A 21964-nucleotide genomic window follows, 5' to 3' on the forward strand; every position below is an offset into this window, starting at 1 on the left:
TCCCTGCGGGCTTCCCTGAGACCCCCGCAGCAACGCGACGTGATCGCGTTGCTGCGAGGGTCTCTTACCTTCCTCCCTGCATCAGCCCCGGATCCAAAATGGTCGCGGCATCCGGGTCCTGCAGGGAGGGAGGTGGCTTACCAAGCGCCTGCTCAGAGCAGGCGCTTGGTAAGCCTGCAGCGCTGTAAGTCAGAACGCTGATCTGACAGAGTGCTGTGCAAACTGTCAGATCAGCGATCTGTGATGTCCCCCTGGGACAAAGTAAAAAAGTTAAAAATTCTACATGTGTAAAATAAATAAATAAATAAATAATTCCTAAATAAAGAAAAAAAAATATTATTCCCATAAATACATTTCTTTATCTAAATATACAAAAACAAACAATAAAAGTACAGATATTTAGTATCACCACGTCCGTAACGACCCAACCTATAAAACTGTCCCACTAGTTAGCCCCTTCAGTAAACACCGTAAGAAAAAAAAAAACGAGGCAAAAAAAGCTTTATTATCATACTGCCGAACAAAAAGTGTAATAACACGCAATCAAAAAGACAGATATAAATAACCATGGAACCGCTGAAAACGTCATCTTGTCCCGCAAAAAACAAGCCGCCATACAGCATCATCAGCAAAAAAATTAAAAAGTTATAGTCCTCAGAATAAAGCGATGCAAAAATAATTATTTTTTCTATAAAATAGTTTTCATCGTAAAAAAGGGCCAAAATATAAAAAAAGATATAAATGAGGTATCGCTATAAACGTACTGACCCGAAGAATGAAACTGCTTTATCAATTTTATAAAACGCGGAACAGTATAAATGCCTCCCCCAAAAGAAATTCATGAATAGCTGGTTTTTGGTCATTCTGCCTCACAGAAATCGGAATAAAAAGCGATCAAAAAATGTCACGTGCCTGAAAATGTTACCAATAAAAACGTCAACTCGTCTCGCAAAAAACAGGACCTCACATGACTCTGTGGACAGAAATATAGAAAATTATAGCTATCAAAATGTGGTAATGCAAAAAATATTTTTTGCAATAAAAAGCATCTTTCAGTGTGTGACGGCTGCCAATCATAAAAATCCGCTAAAAAACCCGCTATAAAAGTAAATCAAACCCCCCTTCATCACGCCCTTAGTTAGGGAAAAATTAAAAAAAGTATTTATTTCCATTTTCCCATTAGGGTTAGGGTTAGGGCTAGGGTTAGGGTTAGGGCTAGAGTTAGGGTTAGGGTTAGGGCTAGGGCTAGTGCTAGGGTTAAGGTTAAGGCTGCAGTTAGGTTTGGGGCTAAAGTTAGGGTTGGGGCTAAAGTTAGGGTTAGGGTTTGGATTACATTTACGGTTGGGATTAGGGTTGGGATTAGGGTTAGGGGTGTGTCTAGGTTAGAGGTGTGGTTAGGGTTACTGTTGGGATTAGGGTTAGGGGTGTGTTTGGATTAGGGTTTCAGTAATAATTGGGGGGTTTCCACTGTTTAGGCACATCAGGGGCTCTCCAAACGCGACATGGCGTCCGATCTCAATGCCAGCCAATTCTGCTTTGAAAAAGTAAAACAGTGCTCCTTCCCTTCCGAGCTCTCCCGTGTGCCCAAACAGGGGTTTACCCCAACATATGGGGTATCAGCGTACTCAGGACAAATTGGAAAACAACTTTTGGGGTCCAATTTCTTCTGTTACCCTTGGGAAAATACAAAACTGGGGGCTAAAAAATAATTTTTGTGGGAAAAAAAAAGATTTTTTATTTGCACGGCTCTGCGTTATAAACTGTAGTGAAACACTTGGGGGTTCAAAGCTCTCACAACACATCTAGGTGAGTTCCTTATGGGGTCTACTTTCCAAAATGGTGTCACTTGTGGGGGGTTCTACTGTTTAGGTACATTGGGGGCTCTGCAAACGCAATGTGACGCCTGCAGACCATTCCATCTAAGTCTGCATTCCAAATGGCGCTCCTTCCCTTCCGAGCCCTCCCATTCGCCCAAACGGTGTTTCCCCCCCACATATGGGGTATCAGCGTACTCAGGACAAATTGGACAACAACTTTTGGGGTCCAATTTCCACCTGTTACCCCTTTGGGAAAATACAAAACTGGGGGCTAAAAAATAATTTTTGTGGGAAAAACTTTTTGTTTTATTTTTACGGCTCTCCATTATAAAGTTCTGTGAAGCCCTTGGTGGGTCAAAGTGCTCACCAGACATCTAGATAAGTTCCTTAGGGGGTCTACTTTCCAAAATGGTGTCACTTGTGGGGGGTTTCAATGTTTAGGCACATCAGTGGCTCTCCAAATTCAACATGGCGTCCCATCTCAATTCCTGTCAATTTTGCCTTCAAAAGTCAAATGGCACTCCTTCCCTTCCGAGTTCTCCCATGCGCCCAAACAGTGGTTTATCCCCACATATGGGGTATCAGCGTACTCAGGACAAATTGTACAACAACTTGTAGTGTCCAATTTCTTCTCTTACCCTCGGGAAAATAAATAATTGGGGGTGAAAAAATAACTTTTTGTGAAAAAATATGATTTTTTATTTTTACGGTTCTGCATTATAAACTTCTGTGAAGCATTTAGTGGGTCAAAGTGCTCACCACACCTCTAGATAAGTTCCTTATGGGGTCTACTTTCCAAAATGGTGTCACTTGTGGGGTGTTTCAATGTTTAGGCATATCAGTGGCTCTCCAAACGCAACATGGCGTCCCATCTCAATTCCTGTCAATTTTGCATTGAAAAGTCAAACGGCGCTCCTTCCCTTCCGAGCTCTCCCATGCGTCCAAACAGTGGTTTACCCCCACATATGGGGTATCAGCGTACTCAGAACAAATTGTACAACAACTTTTGGGGTCCATTTTCTCCTGTTACCCTTGGTAAAATAAAACAAATTGGAGCTGAAGTAAATTTTTTGTGAAAAAAAGTTAAATGCTCATTTTTATTTAAACATTCCCAAAAATCCTGTGAGACACCTGAAGGGTTAATAAACTTCTTGAATGTGGTTTTGAGCACCTTGAGGGGTGCAGTTTTTAGAATGGTGTCACACTTCTGTATTTTCTATCATGTAGACCCCTCAAAATGACTTCAAATGAGATGTGGTCCTTAAAAAAAAATGGTGTTGTAAAAATGAGAAATTGCTGGTCAATTTTAACCCTTATAACTCCCTAACAAAAAAAAAAATTGGTTCCAAAATTGTGCTGATGTAAACTAGACATGTGGGAAATGTTACTTATTAACCCCTTCCCGACCTGTGACACAGCGTATGCGTCATGAAAGTCGGTGCCAATCCGACCTGTGACTCCGCTCCCCCCCGTGCTCTTGTCCGCTCCCCCCGTGCTCCAATCACCCCCCCCGTGCTCCAATCACCCCCCCCTGCATTCAGATCCACCCCCCCGTGCTCCGTTCCACCCCCCCATGCTCCGTTCCAGCCCCCCCGTGCTCCGTTCCACGCCCCCCGTGCTCCGTTCCACGCCTGCCGCGCTCCGATTCCCCCCCGCGCTCCGATCCCCCCCCCCCGTGCTCCGATCCCCCCCCCGTGGTCCCCCCCACCCCATCATACTTACCGATCCAGCCGGGGTCCCGTCCATCTTCTCCCTGGGCGCCGCCATCTTCCAAAATGGCGGGCGCATGCGCAGTGCGCCCGCCGAATCTGCCGGCCGGCAGATTCGTTCCAAAGTGCATTTTGATCACTGAGATAGATTATATCTCAGTGATCAAAATAAAAAAAATAATACATGACCCCCCCCCCTTTGTCACCCCCATAGGTAGGGACAATAAAAAAATAAAGAAATTTTTTTTTTCCACTAATGTTAGAATAGGGTTAGGGTTAGGGGTAGGGTTAGGGTTAGGGCTAGGGTTAGGGTTAGGGTTAGGGCTAGGGTTAGGGCTAGGGGTAGGGTTAGGGGTAGGGTTAGGGGTAGGGCTAGGGTTAGGGCTAGGGTTAGGGCTAGGGTTAGGGCTAGGGGTAGGGTTAGGGCTAGGGTTAGGGTTAGGGTTTCGGTATGTGCACACGTATTCTGGTCCTCTGCGGATTTTTCCGCTGCGGATTTGATAAATCCGCAGTGCTAAACCGCTGCGGATTTATGGCGGATTTACCGCGTTTTTTTCTGCGCATTTCACTGCGGTTTTACAACTGCGATTTTCTATTTGAGCAGTTGTAAAACCGCTGCGGAATCCGCACAAAGAAGTGACATGCTGCGGAATGTAAACCGCTGCGTTTCCGTGCAGTTTTTCCGCAGCATGTGTACAGCGATTTTTGTTTCCCGTAGGTTTACATTGAACTGTAAACTCATGGGAAACTGCTGCGGATCTGCAGCGTTTTCCGCAGCGTGTGCACATACCTTTAGAATTAGGCTATGTTCACACGGTGCGGATTTGGCTGCGGATTGGCCGCTGCGGATTCGCAGCAGTATTCCATCAGGTTTACAGTACCATGTAAACATATGAAAAACCAAATCCGTTGTGCCCATGGTGCAGAAAATACCGCGCGGAAACGCTGCGTTGTATTTTCCGCAGCATGTCAATTCTTTGTGCGGATTCCGCGGCTTTTTACACCTGTTCCTCAATAGGAATCCACAGGTGAAATCCGCACAAAAAACACTGGAAATCCGCGGAAAATCCGCAGGTAAAACGCAGTGCCTTTTACCCGCGGATTTTTCAAAAATGGTGCGGAAATATCTCACACGAATCCGCAACGTGGGCACATAGCCTTAGGGTTAGGGTTGGAATTAGGGTTGTGGTTAGGGTTGTGATTAGGGTTATGGCTACAGTTGGGATTAGGGTTAGGGGTGTGGGGGGGTTAGTGTTGGAGGTAGAATTGAGGGGTTACCACTGTTTAGGCACATCAGGGGTCTCCAAACGCAACATGGCGCCACCATTGATTCCAGCCAATCTCGTATTCAAAAAGTCAAATGGTGCTCCCTCACTTCCGAGCCCTGAAGTGTGCCCAAACAGTGGTTTACCCCCACATATGGGGTATCAGTGTACTCAGGATAAACTGCGCAACAATTACTGGGGTCCAATTTCTCCTGTTACCCTTGTGAATCTAAAAAAATGCTTGCTAAAACATCATTTTTGAGGAAAGAAAAATGATTTTTTATTTTCACGGCTCTGCGTTGTAAACGTCTGTGAAGCACTTGGGGGTTCAAAGTGCTCACCACATATCTAGATAAGTTCCTTGGGGGGTCTAGTTTCTAAAATGGGGTCACTTGTGGGGGGTTTCTACTGTTTAGGCACACCAGGGGCTCTGCAAACGCAATGTGACGCCCGCAGACCATTCCATCAAAGTCTGCATTTCAAAAGTCACTACTTCCCTTCTGAGCCCCGACGTGTGCCCAAACAGTGGTTTACCCCCACACATGGGGTATCAGCGTACTCAGGAGAAACTGGACAACATCTTTTGGGGTCCAATTTCTCCTGTAACCCTTGGGAAAATAAAAAATTCTGGGCTAAATAATTATTTTTGAGGAAAGAAAACGTATTTATTATTTTCACGGCTCTGCATTATAAACTTCTATGAAGCACTTGGGGGTTCAAAGTGCTCACCACACATCTAGATAAGTTCCTTTCGGGGTCTAGTTTCCAAAATGGGGTCACTTGTGGGGGGTTTCTACTGTTTAGGCACATCAGGGGCTCTGCAAACGCAACGTGACGCCCACAGAGCATTCCATCAAAGTCTGCATTTCAAAACGTCACTACTTCAATTCCGAGCCCCGGCATGTGCCCAAACAGTAGTTTACCCCCACATATGGGGTATCACCGTACTCAGGAGAAACTGGACAACAAATATTGGGGTCAAATTTCTCCTGTTACCCTTGGGAAAATTAAAAAATTCTGGGCTAAATAATTATTTTTGAGGAAAGAAAACGTATTTATTATTTTCACGGCTCTGCATTATAAACTTCTATGAAGCACTTGGGGGTTCAAAGTGCTCACCACACATCTAGATAAGTTCCTTTCGGGGTCTAGTTTCCAAAATGGGGTCACTTGTGGGGGGTTTCTACTGTTAAGCCACATCAGGGGCTCTGCAAACGCAACGTGACGCCCACAGAGCATTCCATCAAAGTCTGCATTTCAAAGCGTCACTACTTCACTTCCGAGCCTCGGCATGTGCCCAAACAGTGGTTTACCCCCACATATGGGGTATCAGCGTACTCAGGAGAAACTGGACAACAACTTTTGGGATCCAATTTCTCCTGTTACCCTTGGGAAAATAAAAAATTCTGGGCTAAATAATTATTTTTGAGGAAAGAAAACGTATTTATTATTTTCACGGCTCTGCATTATAAACTTCTATGAAGCACTTGGGGGTTCAAAGTGCTCACCACACATCTAGATAAGTTCCTTTCGGGGTCTAGTTTCCAAAATGGGGTCACTTGTGGGGGGTTTCTACTGTTAAGCCACATCAGGGGCTCTGCAAACGCAACGTGACGCCCACAGAGCATTCCATCAAAGTCTGCATTTCAAAATGTCACTACTTCACTTCCGAGCCCCGGCATGTGCCCAAACAGTGGTTTAACCCCACATATGGGGTATCATTGTACTCAGGAGAAACTGGACAACAACTTTTGGGGTCAAATTTCTCCTGTTACCCTTTGTAAAATAAAAAATTGCAGGCTAAAAGTTCATTTTTGAGAAAATAATTTTTTTTTTTTATTTTCATGGCTCTGCGTTATAAACTTCTGTGAAGCACTTGGGGGTTCAAAGTCCTCACCACACATCTAGATTAGTTCCTTTGGGGGTCTAGTTTCCAAAATGGGGTCATTTCTGGGGTATCTCCAATGTTTAGGCACACAGGGGCTCTCCAAACGTGACATGGTGTCCGCTAATGATTGGAGCTAATTTTCCATTTAAAAAGCCAAATGGCGTGCCATCCCTTCCGAGCCCTGCCGTGCGCCCAAACAGTGGTTTACCCCCACATATGGGGTATCAGCGTACTCAGGACAAACTGGACAACAATATTTGTGGTCCAATTTCTCCTATTATCCTTGGCAAAATAGGAAATTCCAGGCTAAAAATCATTTTTGAGGAAAGAAAAATTATTTTTTATTTTCATGGCTCTGCGTTATAAACTTCTGTAAAGCACCTGGGGGTTTAAAGTGCTCAATATGCATCTAGATAAGTTCCTTGGGGGGTCTAGTTTCCAAAATGGGGTCACTTGTGGGGGAGCTCCAATGCATAGGCACACAGGGGCTCTCCAAACGCGACATGGTGTCCGCTAACAATTGGAGCTAATTTTCCATTCAAAAAGTCAAATGGCGCGCCTTCCCTTCCGAGCCCTGCCGTGTGCCCAAACAGTGGTTTACCCCCACATATGAGGTATCGGCGTACTCGGGAGAAATTGCCCAACAAATTTTATGATCCATTTTATCCTACTGCCCATGTGAAAATGAAAAAATTGAGGCGAAAATAATTTTTTTGTGAAAAAAAAGTACTTTTTCATTTTTACAGATCAATTTGTGAAGCACCTGAGGGTTTAAAGTGCTCACTAGGCATCTAAATAAGTTCCTTGGGGGGTCTAGTTTCCAAAATGGGGTCACTTGTGGGGGAGCGCCAATGTTTAGGCACACAGGAGCTCTCCAAACGTGACATGGTGTCCGCTAAAGAGTGGAGCCAATTTTTGATTCAAAAAGTCAAATGGCGCTCCTTCCCTTCCAAGCCCTGCCGTGCGCCCAAACAGTGGTTTACCCCCACATATGAGGTATCAGCGTACTCAGGACAAATTGCACAACAACTTTCGTGGTTCAGTTTCTCCTTTTACCATTGGGAAAATAAAAAAATTGTTGCTAAAAGATAATTTTTGTGACTAAAAAGTTAAATGTTCATTTTTTCCTTCCATGTTGCTTCTGCTGCTGTGAAGCACCTGAAGGGTTAATAAACTTCTTGAATGTGGTTTTGAGTACCTTGAGGGGTGCAGTTTTTGGAATGGTGTCACTTTTGGGTATTTTCAGCCATATAGACCCCTCAAACTGACTTCAAATGTGAGGTGGTCCCTAAAAAAAATGGTTTTGTAAATTTCGTTGTAAAAATGACAAATCGCTGGTCAAATTTTAACCCTTATAACTTCCTAACAAAAAAAAATTTTGTTTCCAAAATTGTGCTGATGTAAAGTAAACATGTGGGAAATGTTATTTATTAACTATTTTGTGTCACATATCTCTCTGGTTTAACAGAATAAAAATTCAAAATGTGAAAATTGCGAAATTTTCAAAATTTTCGCCAAATTTCCGTTTTTATCACAAATAAACGCAGAATTTATTGACCTAAATTTACCACTAACATGAAGCCCAATATGTCACGAAAAAACAATCTCAGAACCGCTAGGATCCGTTGAAGCGTTCCTGAGTTATTACCTCATAAAGGGACACTGGTCAGAATTGCAAAAAACGGCAAGGTCTTTAAGGTCAAAATAGGCTGGGTCATGAAGGGGTTAAGTATTTTGTGTGACATATCTCTGTGATTTAATTGCATAAAAATTCAAAATTGGAAAATTGCGAAATTTTCTAAATTTTCACCAAATTTCCGATTTTTTCACAAATAAACACAGGTAATATCAAAGAAATTTTACCACTATCATGAAGTACAATGTGTCACGAGAAAACATTTTCAGAATCACTGGGATCCTTTGAAGCGTTCCAGAGTTATAACCTCATAAAGGGACAGTGGTCAGAATTGTAAAAATTGGCCTGGTAAAACGTGCACACCACCCTTGGGGGTAAAGGGATTAAACTGATGGGTACCTGATCTCCCTGTCCAAATGTGAACACTTACCGAAGGCTAATGTCTGTATGCTTGGGTGAATGTGGACACCTCTCTCAGCAAAGCCTACATATGGGTTGGCCGGAACCAAGTGTGATTAGATGTAATTAAAAACCAGATGGTGAAGGGAGGAGTATATATAAATATATATTAATCTGTGTATAATCACAGTGTCACCTATATAATGTTTATACAGCAGTCTACATACATTATTTGGGTGATATTGTGACTCCGCTGTATGTACCTTATATAAGTGATACTGTGACTGGTGTGTATAGTCGCAGTATCACCTATGCAACATATATACAGCAGGATCACCCATATATTGTATTTATGGCAGTCACAGTATCCCCTATATAATGTATATAGACTGCTGTATATACATTATATAGGTGATACTGCGACTGCTGCATATACTTTATTTAGGTGATACTGGCTGCTAAATCTGTTTAATCACAGTATCACTTATATAATGTATATACAGCGTCTATATTTATTATTTAGGGGATACTGTGACTTGTAAATACAGTATATGGGTGATACTGCTGTATATATGTTACATAAGTGAGACTGTGACTATACACCCCAGTCACAGTATAACATATATATTGCGCATACATGTATGCAACATAATATAGTATAATGCTGTCTAAATATAGTGTATAATGTAGAGTTGTACGTATTTATATATATGAGTGTATACACTTATTTTATAGTCCGTTCAGACTTTGTGAGACTTTATTAGACAACTAAAACGATAAAAAGTTCTTCAACAAGAAAAATCTTTACATAGCAAACACCTGGCACACCAGTGAGGAGGATCAACGCGTTTCAACTATGAAGTCTTACTCATGATCATCATCAGATCATGAGTAAGACTTCATAGTTGAAATGCGTTGATCCTCCTCACTGGTGTGCCAGGTGTTTGCTATGTAAAGATTTTTCTTGTTGAAGAACTTTTTATCGCTTTAGTTGTCTAATAAAGTCTCACAAAGTCTGAAATGCCTCCACCTCCAGCTGGATCATTTCTCTCTTTGTCTTCATTTGCTGTGGGCGCTCACCCCGAACCGTGCTGGGCGTTGGCAGGTCTGGGGATTTCGTCTAAGACCAGTAAGCTGACTACATTCCTTTTTTCTTTATTTTATAGTCCAACCATGTCCCTTGATTTTTTTTACAAAGTGTAATTATTATGGATTAGCCTGTCCCCTAGGTTTCTGCCTCTTCTATAAGTTATCTTCTGGACGTACCATAATGAACTTAGAAACAATATGAGCCCCAATGAAGATGAGAACATAGAGGGTTTGGTTTCTTCCCTTGGTTTTTCAGTCTTTATTTTTATAGCCGGTTGATTTAAATGTAGGTCTTTAATTCACAGTCACATACAGGATTTAATTTAGTTTTCTCTTGCCAAACATAAAAGCAGAGTCAATTATTTTTGTTTGTACTTCAGATTTGACTCTTCCTAAAAGCCAAGAAGAAAACCAATGCTAATGGAAACAGAATTGTGTTCTGATTAAAGCTATGCATGCGCTTCTCCTACTGCCAAATAAATATTTTACAATTTATTAACAATAGAGTCTACACTCTTATTTATTTGAAAAACACCAAAAAAGGAAAAATTCAAGAAAACACACCAAAAACAGGCAGAGATACTTACCTGTCTGAATGGGCCTCAATATAATTGCACAGACAGGGTGCAGCGGACCCAACTAAAATGGCAAATGCACAGGTGCAATACCTAATGAAACAGCCAGCCTTCAATCAGGGATTGGCCGTGTGGTACACCAATGCACTAAGATATATACTCTGTATGTGGTGTGTTCACACAAGGAATGCTGAGCATCTGGCTCAAGTCTATTAATAACGCCCTATGACGGGCTGCCCAGTGCTACAATGCATCCTGTGTGAACAGAGGCCACAGTGTACAGAACCATTTGGGCCCAACTGCACCCTGCAAAAAATACAACATGCAAAACAAAACATATACAGTGGGGCAAAAAAGTATTTAGTCAGTCAGCAATAGTGCAAGTTCCACCACTTAAAAAGATGAGAGGCGTCTGTAATTTACATCATAGGTAGACCTCAACTATGGGAGACAAACTGAGAAAAAAAAATCCAGAAAATCACATTGTCTGTTTTTTTAACATTTTATTTGCATATTATGGTGGAAAATAAGTATTTGGTCAGAAACAAAATTTCATCTCAATACTTTGTAATATATCCTTTGTTGGCAATGACAGAGGTCAAACGTTTTCTGTAAGTCTTCACAAGGTTGCCACACACTGTTGTTGGTATGTTGGCCCATTCCTCCATGCAGATCTCCTCTAGAGCAGTGATGTTTTTGGCTTTTCGCTTGGCAACACGGACTTTCAACTCCCTCCAAAGGTTTTCTATAGGGTTGAGATCTGGGGACTGGCTAGGCCACTCCAGGACCTTGAAATGCTTCTTACGAAGCCACTCCTTCGTTGCCCTGGCGGTGTGCTTTGGATCATTGTCATGTTGAAAGACCCAGCCACGTTTCATCTTCAATGCCCTTGCTGATGGAAGGAGGTTTGCACTCAAAATCTCACGATACATGGCCCCATTCATTCTTTCATGTACCCGGATCAGTCGTCCTGGCCCCTTTGCAGAGAAACAGCCCCAAAGCATGATGTTTCCACCACCATGCTTTACAGTAGGTATGGTGTTTGATGGATGCAACTCAGTATTCTTTTTCCTCCAAACACGACAAGTTGTGTTTCTACCAAACAGTTCCAGTTTGGTTTCATCAGACCATAGGACATTCTCCCAAAACTCCTCTGGATCATCCAAATGCTCTCTAACAAACTTCAGACGGGCCCGGACATGTACTGGCTTAAGCAGTGGGACACGTCTGGCACTGCAGGATCTGAGTCCATGGTGGCATAGTGTGTTACTTATGGTAGGCCTTGTTACATTGGTCCCAGCTCTCTGCAGTTCATTCACTAGGTCCCCCCGCGTGGTTCTGGGATTTTTGCTCACGGTTCTTGTGATCATTCTGACCCCACGGGGTGGGATTTTGCATGGAGCCCAAGATCGAGGGAGATTATCAGTGGTCTTGTATGTCTTCCATTTTCTAATTATTGCTCCCACTGTTGATTTCTTCACTCCAAGCTGGTTGGCTGTTGCAGATTCAGTCTTCCCAGCCTGGTGCAGGGCTACAATTTTGTTTCTGGTGTCCTTTGACAGCTCTTTTGTCTTCACCATAGTGGAGTTTGGAGTCAGACTGTTTGAGGGTGTGCACAGGTGTCTTTTTATACTGATAACAAGTTTAAACAGGTGCCATTACTACAGGTAATGAGTGGAGGAAAGAGGAGACTCTTAAAGAAGAAGTTACAGGTCTGTGAGAGCCAGAAATCTTGATTGTTTGTTTCTGACCAAATACTTATTTTCCACCATAATATGCAAATAAAATGATAAAAAAACAGACAATGTGATTTTCTGGATTTTTTTTTCTCAGTTTGTCTCCCATAGTTGAGGTCTACCTATGATGTAAATTACAAACGCCTCTCATCTTTTTAAGTGGTGGAACTTGCACTATTGCTGACTAACTAAATACTTTTTTGCCCCACTGTAAATATATGTAAGTTATTGGTTGATATTCTGGCCATATTATGGCTGTTATTTGCTGCAAAACGTCCAGTATTATATTTTCCATGGTTTATCCATTGGGTATTGTCATAAAAAATGGCTCGACATTGTCCATCTTTTTTTGTGCAATATGAAGATTATTCTGTTTTACAATGCCATTTGCTCTATTTATTCTGTCTCTATTATTAATACTGCATTTGTATTTCAGATTGTGTTTGAGATTTTCTCATTATTAAAGTCTCTAGAGTTCATCATCTCCTTTTTACTTGTAAAATATATATGAGTAGTTTTCCCACCATCTTCTCTTTGTGGTTTCCCTTATGCCTTGTTGTGCTATATACCTCAAGCTTTGATGTTCACAAAACCACAAACAACAGAATCATCAAAGCGTCTAGACAACAAAACATGCTTTTTTCATCTGCATACACGTTGACGCACTACAATATTCTGATAATGATATTAAAAGGGACTTCACAGACCCACAAATTCTTTCTTCGTTAGCAGTTAGTAGAACAAGGTTATCATAATAACTACAATGTTTTCTGTGATCTATCTTGGAAAAACTGCGGTTTTGAATTTGACATTATTGTGAGAAATATAAAGGATTATTATCATCGATAATCTATCTACAACAAATCTGTCCATACATCTAGGGCAGGACATATAGATTGCCCTGCATGTTTAGCAGAACAAGGAGCATGGAAGCCCAGCAGGTTATAAAACAAGTACTTTTACCACTGATCACGCCTGCCATAGGTCTCTGGCTGATTGTGTTGAACTGGTCTCAGTGTAATCTTTCAGTCTGTATGATCTGTATGATCGATAATCTGCTCTCTAATTGACTGATTATGCAGAACCTGTGTGCTGGGATACTAGCATTAACCCTTTCTCTAGCCTACACACCAGGGATGTAAACATATAGCATGGAGTAGTGGCCATTAGATTTAGCTGTTAGTAGATCATTAGAGACTTTAGTGAGGGCAGTTTCAGTAGAGTGCAAAGCACGGAAACCGGATTGAATGGGGTCGAGAAGAGAGTTATCTGCAAGATAGCGGATTAGACTGGAGTGAATCAAGCGTTCCAGGAATTTAGAGATGAAGGGAAGAGTATAGACAGGTCTACACTCCCTGAAAGAAGTTATGTCGCTTATCCACGTTATGTAAATAAAAGCTTATAACCTGATGTTAAATTCATCCATTGGTTGTATAAATTATTCTTTTGAAAGCTGAAACCCTCCAAAATGTTGTTTAGGTTAAGAAAATAAATTGGCATGAAAGCAGAAATATTGATCAGATAATGGACACAGAATGGTCAGATTTTGGCAAGACAAAAGTTTTGTCGCCCCCAGAAAGTAATGTGATATTCAAACAAATAATTAACTTAAAATACAAATATATGCTGCATACCATTGGTGAATGACGTTGTGGTGCTATTAGAGTCATATTTAATATTTTTGTGACTTCCATGAGCTTGAAGGACTGCATCCATGCGGTTCAACAATGATTCATACAATCTATTAATGAAATCATCAGGAATAGCAAAGAATGCAGTCTTACATGCCTCCCAGAGTTCATCTAGATTCTTTGGTTTTGTCTTCCAAGCTTCCTCTTTCATCTTACCCCAAACATGCTCAATGATGTTCATGTCTGGTGACTGGGCTGGCCAGTCCTTGAGCACCTTGATCTTTTTTGCCTGGAGGAACTTTGTTGTAGAGATGGATGTATGAGATGGAGCACCATCCTGCTAAAGAATTTGACCCTCTTATGATTTGGAATATGAGGTAGCTAATACTTCTTGATATTTTAGGCTATTGATATTGCCTTCCACCTTACAAATGTTTCTCACACCCCCATACTGAATGTAACCCCAGACCATGATCATTCCACCACCAAATTTAACAGTTTTCTGGGTGTATATTGGATCCATACGGGCCCAGTAGGTCTCCTGCAGTATTTGCGGCAGCTGTGGTGTAATTCTACTGAAGATTCATTAGAGAAATCCACCTGCCACTTTTCTAGCGTCCATCTGTTTAGCAGGCTGTGGGACTTTGCAAATGCCACATGGTTTTTTATTTGCCTTTTGTTTAGTGCTGGCTTCTGGGCACTGATTCGACCATGGAGGCCACTTAGAGACAGAATCCTACAAATTGTTCTAGTGGACAAAGGGACTTGAGGTGACCAGGCCTGTTGGAGCTCTGCTGCAGTGGAAGAAGGGTTTGCTTTGGATTTTCTAACCAACAAACATTCCTCCTGAGCAGTTGTCTTGCTGGGTCTGCTGGACCTGGGCTTGTCAAACACATCTCCAGTCTCTTGAAATCATTTTTTAATTCTTTGTAATTGATGCTGAGACACATTAAATGTGCCAGCCACCTCTGCAGTGGATCTGGTCTTCAGCCTCTTGATAATCCAGGCTTTGGTCGCAAGGTGGATTTTTGGCATGTTGTCAGCGCTCAATTTGCAGTTCAAGTGAAGGTCTCGGGTGCTGGGTTTCTTTTTATACACACACACTAATTAACCAATCATTTGCTGAGCACAGGTGAGGATGTAAGCTACAATTGGGTGCATTATATGACCAGTAGTGTTGAGCAATACCTTACGATATCCAAAAGTATCGGTATCAGATTGGATCAGCCGATATTCAAAAAATATCGGATATCGCCGATACCGATACCAGATACCAATGCAAGTCAATGGGACCAAAATATCGGAATTAAAATAAACCCTTTCTTTCCTTGTAGGTTAATTCTACATGAAGGAAAACAACTAAGAATAATGTAGGATGTATTGGGGGAGGTGGAGGAGACATTAAAGGCATAGAGGTTTATCCCAATCAAATGGAATAGCAGGAATTAATTTTTTTTTAAGACATTCGGAGTTACAAAGCTATTGACTGTGTTACAATTTTTTATATTTAGTCAGCTATTTATGTTTCACTACTTCCATGCTGTTCACCTTCTTTTTAACTTCTCCCACACTTTCTTATTCATCATCCTCAGCAGCATCATCTTTTCCATCAACTTCTCCTTCACTTTATTCATCTTCTTCTTCTTCACCTTCTTCGTATTATTTTTTTTTTACATTCTTCATATTCTTTTTATTCAACTATTATTCTTCATAATCAACCTCTTCATCTTCTTCTTCTTCATCATATTCTTATTTGTGACAGCCAGGCCTTCCTGTAGTTGTTATCTATAAAAGTTTGAAGATTACACCTTCTGTTCTGCCAGTCACAGAAGATTTACAACAGGATTTGTCCGCATTCAGTTTGGCCTGCAGCAGCAGGATTTTTCCAGGGGCACCACGAGGAGGAACGGACTCACCCCCATACACAGCTTAGTCTTCTTCTGCTTATAATGTAGATAATATCTTTTGCTCTGATTTTTAGTCTTATGCTTAATGTTCTTCTGCTTTTTTGTTCTGCAGTTTCTTGTTCTTCTGCTTCTCGGTCTTCATGGTCGTCATCTTTAGGGTCTTGAACTTGGAAATGTAGCAGAAGGTACAAGAGCAAAAGACACTGCCAAGAACCAGCAGACGGTACTGGAACCCGGATGGCTAGCCAAAGGTACAAGAGCCAATGGAACAACTGAGGACCAGCTGACGTTACTATAACCTGGTTACTAAGCAGGAGGTACCCATGCCAGAAAGCACTACCAAGGACCACCTGACGTTGGTGGAACTCGGATGCCCAGAAGGAGGCACATAAGCCAAAGGCGCTGCCCGGAACCAGCTGACGGTACTGGAACCAGGATGGGGAGCAGAAGGTACAAGAGCAAAAGACACTGCCGAGAACCAGCTGACGGTACTGGAACCCGGATGGCTAGCTGAAGGTACAAGAGCCAATGGAACTACCGAGGACCAGCTGACGTTACTTGAACCTGGTTACTAAGCAGGTGGTACCCGTGCCAGAAAGCACTACCAAGGACTACCTGACGTTGGTGGAACTCGAATACCCAGAAGGAGGCACCTAAGCCAAATGCTCTGCCCGGAACCAGCTGATGGTACTGGAACCAGGATGGGGAGCAGAAGGTACAAGAGCAAAAGACACTGCCGAGAACCAGCTGACGGTACTGGAACCCGGATGGCTAGTCGAAGGTACAAGAGCCAATGGAACTACCGAGGGCCCGCTGACGTTACTGGAACCCGGTTACTAAGCAGGAGGTACCCGTGCCAGAAAGCACTACCAAGGACCAGCCAACGTTGATGGAACTCGGATACCCAGAAGGAGGCACCTAAGCCAAAGGCTCTGCCCGGAACCAGCTGATAGTACTGGAACCAGGATGGGCAGGAGGGACTACTCGTGACAAAGACACTTCTGAGCAGCAACTGGTGGTGTTGGAGCCCAGGGAATCCAGGAGAAGCAGAGTAGGGTCTTGAACTTGGAAATGTAGCAGAAGGTACAAGAGCAAAAGACACTGCCGAGAACCAGCAGACGGTACTGGAACCCGGATGGCTAGCCGAAGGTATAAGAGCCAATGGAACTACCGAGGACCAGCTGACGTTACTGGAACCCGGTTACTAAGCAGGTGGTACCCATGCCAGAAAGCACTACCAAGGACCACCTGACGTTGGTGGAACTCGGATACCCAGAAGGAGGCACCTAAGCCAAAGGCTCTGCCCGGAACCAGCTGACGGTACTGGAACCAGGATGGGGAGCAGAAGGTACAAGAGCAAAAGACACTGCCGAGAACCAACTGACGGTACTGGAACCCAGATGGCTAGTCGAAGGTAGAAGAGCCAATGGAACTAGCGAGGGCCAGCTGACGTTACTGGAACCCGGTTACTAAGCAGGAGGTACCCGTGCCAGAAAGCACTACCAAGGACCAGCCAACGTTGGTGGAACTCGGATACCCAGAAGGAGGCACCTAAGCCAAAGGCTCTGCCCGGAACCAGCTGATGGTACTGGAACCAGGATGGGCAGGAGGGACTACTCATGACAAAGACACTTCTGAGCAGCAACTGGTGGTGTTGGAGCCCAGGGAATCCAGGAGAAGCAGAGTATAGGCTGAGGCCTAATTGGAGCCAGTTGAAAGGGAACCTTTAACCCCCAAAGGTATTTGCAACTAAAAGAGCCTCCTTGTGCGGCACTAATGCTGCACAAGAAGAAGGTGCCTCTTTTCATTATGCTCCTTGTACACGCTGAAGTTAACACTTATAAAATGTGTCCCCTCATACCCTGAAACCATCCCAGAGGCGGTACTTTCCTTCTTAATGAGACGCAGCACAGCTGTCATTCTCACCCCCTTGGTGCCGTGCGCTGCCTCCTCAGCATTGTTTGAATCTGTCCCGGAGCCTGCGATGTTATGTTATCCCTTGGCCATGCGCAATTAGCACTGCCTGTCTTCAGACATCATTTGTTGTCAGGCTGGCTGAGCCTGTGCAACTGCCCTGCCAGAGATCCCGCCCCGCCGTGTCTTCTGATTTATTCACACTGTGGGCCTGGGATTCATGGGCGTCTGCAGTGCATATCTTCGCCTCTCACTCATCTCCTTCCGCCTTCTTCAGACTGTACCGCACCAGCTGATCCCAAATTGCATGCCATGGCTGTGACGCGGCACGGTCAGAAGAAGGCGGAAAGAGATGAGTGAGAGGCAAATAAATGCACTGTGCATGCCCATGAATCACAGGCCCGCAGTGTGAATAAATCTGAAGACACTGTGGGCCTGGGGTTCATGGGCATCCGCAGTGCATATCTTCATCTCTCACTCATCTCCTTCCGCCTTCTTCAGACTGTGCCACACCAGCTGATCCCAAATTGAATGCCACGGCCGTGACGCGGCAAAGTCAGAAGAAGGCGGAAGGAGATGAGTGAGAGGCGAAGATATGCACTGCACATGCCAATGAATCACAGCCCCGCAGTGTCAATAAATCTGAAGACACTGCGGGGCGTGATCTCGGGTAGGGTGGCCGCACTGGCGCAGCCAGCCTGACAACAAATAATGTCTGAAGACAGGCAGCGCTAACTGCGCAGGGCCAAGGGACAACATAACAGCCCAGGGAATCCAGGAGGAGCAGAGTGTAGGCCAAGGCCTGCACTGGAGGCAGTTTAATATCTGTTGTTGTGTCTGCGTGGCGGTCGCAGGACACATTGTCATTCTCTTGGTACTCCCGCATTTTAAGCTCCCGGTTCAACTGTGTTATGAGGATTTGTAAGTTGTCCCGGTAGCGCGGATCTAGAAGGGTGTACACCCAATAATCAGCCGTGTTGAGAATGTGGGTAATGTGGCGGTCGTTTCTCAGGCACTGCAGCATGAAATCAACCATGTGCTGCAGACTGCCAACTGGCCAAGAAATGCTGTCCCCTGCTTGAGGCGTGATCTCTGCCTGCTCTGCATCACCCCACCCTCACTCTACACACTGACTACTTGAGAATTGTGTAACTCCCTCCTCTGGACCGATGTCTTCCTCCTCCATTAACTCCTCCTCATCCTCTTCACAAAGTGTCCCCTGCCTAGGCCTTTGTGAGGAACCACGTTGTGCTGACTGTCCAGAAGCAGATGGAATTGGTGACTCCTCATCCTCCACCTCTTCCACAACATCATCCCTTAGCGCTTGCAGTGTTCTTTCAAGCAGGCAGATAAGAGAGACAGTCATGATGACTTGTGCATCATCTGCACTCGCCATCCACGTGGAATCATCGAAGGCACGCAAAACCTGGCAGACGTCCTTCCTAGTGGCCCACTCAGTGGTTGTGAAGTCTGAACAGCGTGCAGTGCGCCCTCTTTGTGCCTGATGCAGCTGGTACTCCATTGCTGCTGGCTGCTGCTCACACAACCGCTCCAACATACAGTATGTAACGTGGAATTCCACCTGGTGGGTAGGTCACATATTATGCGATGTTCCGGAAGGCGGAATCAGCGCTGCAGAGCTGCAATGCGCGATCTTGCCATGCTGGAATGCTGCAAGTGAGCACACTCTAGGTGGACCTTGTGCAGCAGTGCATCAAGCTCCGTATCGTCCCTCAAAAAACTCTGCACGACTAAGCACATGTGCCAGACATGGGATGTGAGTGAGGTTGCCTAGGGCCAGAGCTGCCACCAGATTTCGGCCATTGTCACACACTACCATGCCTGGCTGGAGATTCGCTGGCAAAAAACCACACGTCACTCTCCTGCTTGATGGCATTCCAGAGCTCCTGTGCTGTGTGGCTTTGATTCCCCAAAGAAATTAATTTCAGTACTGCCTCTTGATGTTTGGCCATGGCTGTGCTCATATCGGTCGTAACAGGTAAGCGTTCACGGGTTAAGGTGGAGGTAGACCGCGACGGCTCCTGCAGCGATGATTCTGAGGAACTGGACTATGAGGAGGAGGCAATGTGTACAGACTGGATTCCCGCAATCCTTGGAGTTGGCAGAACATGACCCGTGCCACTCGCATGATCTGTACCTGGCTCCACAACATTAACCCAATGGGCAGTGAGGGAAAGGTATCGCCCCTGTCCATGGTGACTGGTCCACGCATCGGTGGTGAGGTGGGCCTTGCTACTGATGGCATTCAGTGGTGCGCGTTTTATGTGTCCCTCCACATGCTTTTGCAGGGCAGGGACGGCTTGCCTGCTGAAGTAAAAGCAGCTGGGCACATTGTATTGTGGGACTGCCAATGCCATCAAGTTACGGAAGGAGTCAGTCTCCACCAGCCTGAATGACAGCATTTCAAGGGACAGTAGTTTTGCAATGCCAGCATTCAGAGCCTGTGCTCGGGGGTGGTTTGCCAAGAATGGCCGCCTTTTCTTCCATGCCTGTGCTACCAATGGCTGTAGACTGGGCTGGGAGTGTGAGGATGACTGGGAACATGGTGCTGTGGGTGGAATTACACTGGGTCTCTGGACAACAGTGCCAGAGGTTCTTCCATGGTGATCCTGTGAGGAAGCCGAACCAGCTGTGTGTGAGCTGGTTGAAGAGGCAACAACACGAGCTGAAGAGCTAGTAGGTGCCGCTGTAGGTTGGCCCAGGTTTTCAGTGTGATTTTGTAACTCCACCGCGTGCTTGGTCCACACATGTTTTCACATATTCGTGGTATTGAGGTTGCTGACACTTTTCCCTCTTTTGACTTTCTGATGACACACCTTGCATTTGACTAAGCAAATGTCATCTGCAACGGTGTCAAAAAAGGACCAGGCACTGCAAGTCTTGGGAGCGCCCATTTTGGCTTTTGGAAGAGCCATGCTCTGAATGGGTGCTGAAGTGGAGGCTACAGGCACCGCAGTCTTCCCCCTCCCTCTCCGTCTTTGGGCCATTCAGGGAATCTGTTCCTCAGAGCTGCTCCCACCACCCTCCTGTACCGCATACCACGATGGGTCAAGGACCTCATCATCTACACTACCCTCTTCCACCAACTGCTTCTCTTGGGTAGTCTTGGCAGCACAGTACGCACCAGAAAGTGGCACCTGAGTTTCATCATCAGATGCGTACTGAGGTGTGCTGACCAGAGGCACTGGCCCACCTGCCTCTTCAGAATCAGAGAGACAAAGCTGTTGGGCATCACTGCATACTGCTTCTTCTTCCATTTCTCCAATGCTGCTTGGCTGGCCCCCTCTTTGCAAACCAAGATATTCAGAGAACAGAAGTAGAGATGGCTCCTGTCCTTGGCTCTCTGACTACCTGGGCAATTTGGCAGGTGGTGAAGAGACAGATGGGTCCTCTCCAGTTCTGTGCCCAAGAGGATGTGGCACTATTTGAAGTCAATGCGTTAGCTGCCATCCATCCGACAATGGCTTCAATTTGTTCTTCCCGCAGCAGCGGGATACGGTGATCTCCTACAAAGCAGCACATGAAGGACTGTTCCCTGCTGAAACTGGGTGATGATGAGTCACTGGTGCCCGCAGCAGGCACAGAATCCCCACATCCTCTCCCTGCTCCACGCCCACGCCCATGTACCTTACTCTCTGCCTTCTTCATCTTTGTAGACTGATAAAGATAGGCAGAAAAGTACTAAGGGCTTAGTGTGCTTATTCCTGAACAGCTCCTAACAGGTATAAGAAACACTAATTTTCTAAAGTGTGGACTAGACTTTTATATGAGCTAATGTGGCCTACACAACTGTAAAGTGGTGTGTTTGGTGAACTTTATTATTTTTTTTTTTTGCAGGACAGACTACAGAGTGAGCTGCACTCACACACAGACCGTGCAGACAGGTCGCTGCAAGGCCAAAACAAGCTCCTCTATGTAATCCTTTATAGTGTTTTTTTCACAATCTAGCAGGATACGGAGGGAAAGCCACTAACAGGATAAATTTGAAAAAATGTGCAGCAGGCTGCACTAATTGTAAAAAAGGACAATGGATTGAACAGTATGAGGCAGTGATGCACCCTGAGCTGACTACAACCAGCAGTGGCTGCGGACAGACTACAAAGTGAGCTGCACTCACACATACAGAGACCTTGCAGACAGCTGTGAACAGCGCTGCAAGGCAAAAGCAAGGTTTTCACACAGCGGTTGCTAAATTAGCCTGGGTAAAGCACAATGAAGTAAATCACTATCTCTAAACTGGCCCTCAGTCCGAACACAGTTTCCTGTCCCTAACTGAATTCACAGCAGAGTGAGCCCAAAATGGTGGCAGCGACTTTTATAGTGCATCATGACATCATTTCAGCAGCCAATCACAGCCATGCCAGTAGTTACATGCCT

The sequence above is a fragment of the Ranitomeya imitator genome, chromosome 5, assembly GCF_032444005.1.
Source record: "Ranitomeya imitator isolate aRanImi1 chromosome 5, aRanImi1.pri, whole genome shotgun sequence".
Lineage (NCBI taxonomy): Eukaryota > Metazoa > Chordata > Amphibia > Anura > Dendrobatidae > Ranitomeya > Ranitomeya imitator.